The sequence below is a fragment of the Schistocerca americana genome, chromosome 6, assembly GCF_021461395.2.
Source record: "Schistocerca americana isolate TAMUIC-IGC-003095 chromosome 6, iqSchAmer2.1, whole genome shotgun sequence".
Classification (NCBI taxonomy): Eukaryota; Metazoa; Arthropoda; class Insecta; order Orthoptera; family Acrididae; genus Schistocerca; species Schistocerca americana.
The window spans coordinates 333,033,248-333,038,491 of record NC_060124.1 but is presented as its reverse complement, the minus strand read 5'-3'; positions in this window follow the sequence as shown (position 1 = coordinate 333,038,491).

Sequence of the window (5,244 nt, the reverse complement as noted above, 5' to 3'; positions counted from 1 at the left end):
TTTTAAATAAGTGTGTTTTTGCAATTTCTTTAATCTATTTTAGTAATTTATTGCACAGTTTTATTCCTTGGTAGAAAACGCTGTTTTGAGTTTCATGTTTATTTTTTCTTGGTAAATGTAAGTTGAGTCTATCTTGTTGCATGGTCATGGACAGACCTGTTTGTGCAGTAATTCCCAATATTATTTTTGATGTGTACAACTGACTGGTAAATGCATTCACATGGAGCAGCCAAAATCCCCTGTGTTCTGAACAAATCTTTACAATGAGCCCAACTAGTATTTTTGGTTATTATTCTTTTTTATGGCTCTTCTCTGAAGTTCGAAAATTGTGTTCATATTTTGTGCATTTGTTCCCCAAAAATGAATGCCATAGCTAAGAACTGAGTGTACATATGAATAATATGTAACTAAAAGTCACTGCATGTTACACACTGATGATAGGATTCTAAGGACATAACATGCTGATGACATTCTGTTTGCGAGTACCTTTGTGTGTTCACACCACTTCAACTGAGAATCAATATTCATTACTAGAAATTTTGCATTTGTCACACAGTCTATAGAGGTGCACCTACATTTAATTTAACATTTTCATTTTTTCTCTTCAAACTGAAATTCGTGGCATTAGTTTTCTATATGTTCAATGTCACTTTATTTATATTGTGAAATCAGTTTACGAAATCCAGATTTGGGAGAGTCATGTAAACATAAATTGTCTTGCTCTTGCCAGACTACTGTTACATTGGTTCACACATTGCATAACATAATTTTGGTATCAAGTTAGATCAGTGCCAGTGGCTAACTTCCTCTATGAACTTGGTACAACTTCGCCTAATTAGTCTGGCTACCGTTTCCTCTTACATAATTACAGTTTACTTAACTACTAATAGAACCCAGGTTTGATTTCCGTTTATGCTGCTGTGGTGAAATGTGTAATATGTAAAATGTGTTTTATTCATCTCATAATGCACAGAATTTCAGAACATATGTCTGATGTACAGGAGACATGTCAAGGTTACAGTTCACTTGTTTGAATTTTGTCACACTTGCAATATTACTTCATGAACAATTGATGTCCACTATAACTATCATAAATTTTTTATTCCATTTTAGGGATCCAGCTAAAAGTATCACTTTGTCCATCATGAACTCTCCCACTGACTTGTAAGTAGTACCATCTTTCAATTAGAAAATCACGCAATTTCTTTTTTAAAATATTTATCTTCGTTTTCATTATGTCACACACTTTTAGTTTTATGTGAATTTACATGGCCATATATGGGGGAGGCTGAGCATACAATTTTAAGCAATGTGAGGTGAGCATAAAGTGTTCTTTATGTCTACTGTTATATGAGTGTTCAACATGGTTTTCTCTAATAGGTCAACTCTGTTGTGTAGCAGAAGTATCACCTGAAAGATGTCTGTCTCACCAAGGAGTCAAGCAGTATATTGCTCCCTCCTACGTATATCTCTCGAAGAGACTATGAGGATAAAATCAGAGAGATTAGAGCCCACACAGAGGCATACTGACAATCCTTCTTTTCACGAACAATACGAGACTGGAATAGAAGGGAGAACCGATAGAGGTACTCAAGGTACCCTCCGCCACACAACGTCAGGTGGCTTGCGGAGTATGGATGTAGATGTAGATGTATAAAGACGGAACAGTTAATATTTTTAGGTCTTTAAATAATGGTAGACATGACACGCTCAGTTGTGTGGTGCACATGTTATAAAGGATTCTTTATTGCAACTTTAAAATCTGTGTAATGTTTCCTGAGTTTCCCCAAATAACAGATTCAAAGTAGCTATAATACGCTATTTTCCTACTGTCTATATGAATGGCACTGGCTAAAATTTCAACAGCACATGCAAGGCTGCTTGATTTACTCAAATGGAAAAAAGTTTTGCATCATCCCAATTCCCAGAACTCTGAACATAGATGTTGACTGTGGATACTGCATCACAGGCACAGTCCCTTAGACTATTCAGAGATTCCACTAAACCCGCCCGATGATGTAAACAACCATGCATGAGCAGTGCCTGTTAGATGGAGGGGGTTCGACAGCTCATCAACTCCAGTAATTCCACCAGGAAGGAGATACATGGCTTGTGTTGTCTGTACTTCAACCATACCTAGATGGTCAATACCGTGGTTCGATCAAGTCTGCATTGTTACTTTGTGCCAGAAACACGGGAAGAGTCCAGGTGAGGTGTCTCGGAGTGAACCAAAGCGATTTTGTTCGACATGGAGCAGATACAGAGACAAGAACTGTCGATGACATGCCTCGCTCAGGCCGCCCAAGGGCTACAACTGCAGTGGATGACCGCTACCTATGGATTATGGTTCGGAGAAACCCTGACAGTAACGACACCATGTTGAATAATGCTTTTTGTGCAGCCACAGGACGTCGCACAATACACTGCATGGTGCGCAACTTCATTCCCGACGTCAATGGCGAGGTCCATCTTTGCTACCACAACATCAAGCAGTGTGGCACAGATGGGCCCAACAACATGCCGAATGGACCGCTCTGGATCGGCATCACGTTATCTTCACAGATGAGTGTGGCATATGCCTTCAATCAGACAATCGTCAGAGACGTGTTTGGAGGCAACCCAGTCAGGCTGAACGCCTTATACATACTGTCCAGCGAGTGCAGCAAGGTGGAGGTTTCCTGATATTTCGGGGTGGCATTATGTGGGGCCGACATACACCACTGGTGGTCATGGACTGGACTGTAAAGGCTGTACGATACTTGAATGCCACTCTCTGACCAATAGTAGAACCATATCGGCAGCATATTAGCGAGGCATTCGTCTTCGTGGACAACAATTCGCACCCCCATGGTGCACATGTTGTGAGTGACTTCCTTCACGATAACGACATCGCTCGACTAGAGTGGCCAGCATGTTCTCCAGACATGAAGCCTATCGAACATGCCTGTGATAGATTGAAAAGGGCCTTTTATAGACAATGTGACCCCGCAACCACTCTATGGGATTTGCGCCGAATCGCCGTTGAGTAGTGGGACAATCTGGACCAACAGTGCCTTCATGAAATTGTGGATAGTATGCTTCGACGAATACAGGAATGCATCAATCCAAGAGGATGTGCTACTGGATGCTAGAGATACCGATGTGTACAACAATCTGGACCACCACCTCTGAAGGTCCTGCTGTATGGTGGTACAACATGCAATGTGTGGTTTTCATGAGAAATAAAAATGGTGGAAATGATGTTCATGTTGATCTCTATTCCAATTTTCTGTACAGGTTTTGTATCTCTTGGAACAGAGGTGATGCAAAACTTTTTTTGATGTGTGAATTTGCTGGACTTCTATATGTGAATTTCAACTCAAATTTCTATCTAAGTTTATTCATAGGAATCTGACTGAGTCAGGTTCTTCCATTCTTTGATTATTGTGAGCAATACAGATTTCTTCAGTTTTTGACTGCTTGGTTTTAAAACTCATCATATAGGTTTTTGAAATGTTTAGTTTTAAGCCATTTACATTGAACCATGTTTCTAAGTTACTTAACATATTCACGACACTCTGTGGTATATTTTCAGAGTGTTAATTTTCAGTTAGGACAGAAATACCATCTGCAAACAAGGTTAGATGTGTATTTATATTGAGAGGCAAGACATTTACATAGATCAGGAATAAAATTGGTCCAAGGATAGTGCCTTGAGGAACACTTGTGACACAGTTTTCCACTCTAGAGACGTAAACTGCTGTATTTGATGTTATTATTACCCTTTGTTTCCTCTCCATGCAATATGATTTAAACCGTTTCAAATCAATATCCCTCATTCCGTACCCTTTGACTTTGAAAAACAGCAGGGTATGGTTTACAGAGTCGAATGCTGTTTTAAGATCTAGGAATATTCCTGCAACTTTAGTGTTCCTACCTAACGATGAAGCAATTTTTTTTCAGTAAACTCATTATCGCAACTACTGTGTTTTTACCTTGCTGGAAGCCAAATTTGAAATGATATCATAATGTGTGATGAAGCTTTGTATCTGTAAAGCAGCAATTTTTTGCAATATTTTAGATAGACTGGAAGTGTAGGAATGGGGAGATAGTTTCCCATAACCTTTTTTAAACAATGCTTTTACTTCTGCATATTTGAAGAGATCAGGTAAGCAAGCTTCCTCAATTGATTTGTTTATTACGAGACAGAGTGGATGAGCTAATATGTTGTAAACATTTTAATTACTTTGGTGGGTATCACATCCCAACCTGCAGAGTCTGTTTTTATAAGGAGAGTATGATATTTTCAACAAATTTTGTTGAGACGGTGTTGAATTTCTTAAGACATCACTAATATTGCCTTTCAACCCAAAAGAATTTTTCTTTCCGCTCATAATCTGCTACACCTAAATAGTATTTTGCTACATTTATGAAGTGCTCAGATATTTGAGCTGCATTTGAAATAGATTTTTCCCTTCGATAAAAATATTTAGAGAAAATAATTTGGTCAGCTAACTTAACCAGTATGCACACGATTAATTTCAAATTAAAACACTTTTGCAGCAGTAACGTTATCAGTGTATTGTAATTTAATTGTACACAGTAGTGTTATGTTCTGATCCAACATCTCACATGCATTTGGCTTATCTTACAGATAATTTCATACACTTGAGCAAGTTGAAATTGCATTTGCAAGGTTTCAGAAACCGACATTTTGGAGGCATTGAAAATACATTTATCTTTGAAGATTAACTTCTTGCCTTTAATTGCAGACTTCATCGACATGTGAGTAAAACTGGTGAAAACAATTATCTTGCACTGACAGCATTTAAAACACTTGAAGATAAAAAGTATGACATGATTAGGGAGAACATACAAGAAAACATCAAGGGTCATCTGTAAACGTTTGCCAATAAATTTAAGCGTTACTTCCCAGAATACAACAGAAAAAATTAAAGTTGATGAAAACCATTTTAGCAGTGATGATAGAGAAGTTTCAAAAGCCGATGTGACAGAAATTGCAAGGACGCATTTAAATCGGATTCTCCTGAACAGGTTTGGCATAAAAAAATTTCCACTAAAATTAGAGAAATCACCTTGCGCTATCCTATGCTTTTCTCCTCAATTTATTTACATGACTAATGGTTTTCTGCTTTGCTGGTAGTGAGAAACAAGTCCAGGAATTGGTTGAAAGTAAGTAATGATATGCATGTTGTAATATTTCTGGCTTTGCAGCCATCATATTCAGGTACAAAAAGTTCTTCT